The sequence below is a fragment of the Trypanosoma equiperdum genome (assembly GCF_001457755.1).
Source record: "Trypanosoma equiperdum strain OVI genome assembly, contig: ctg_9, whole genome shotgun sequence".
Taxonomy (NCBI): Eukaryota; Euglenozoa; class Kinetoplastea; order Trypanosomatida; family Trypanosomatidae; genus Trypanosoma; species Trypanosoma equiperdum.
In genome coordinates, this window is record NW_027124976.1 from 1,235 (window position 1) to 1,528 (window position 294).

The following is a 294-nucleotide window of genomic DNA, read 5'->3' on the forward strand; positions in this document are numbered from 1 at the left end:
AAGAAACATCCCCGCCATCTATGCATGGAAGCACCCGTCACCATCATGACCACAGTTGCCGCAACTCGCTACGTGCTCATTGGTGTTTTCTTTACCAAACTGCACATCCATTTTTATTTCAGGTGCAGCAAATGTGTGTGTCTGTGTGTGGTGGCATGGCTGAATTATTGGGTCGCATCGGGACCGTATTGCATCATGACAAATATGATGTTATCATTTAAAAAACAAGTAGCAGTAGTAGAAAGGAGAAAGCTATTGTTTTTTCTCACTCCTGCTGCCACGTACATCATGCGT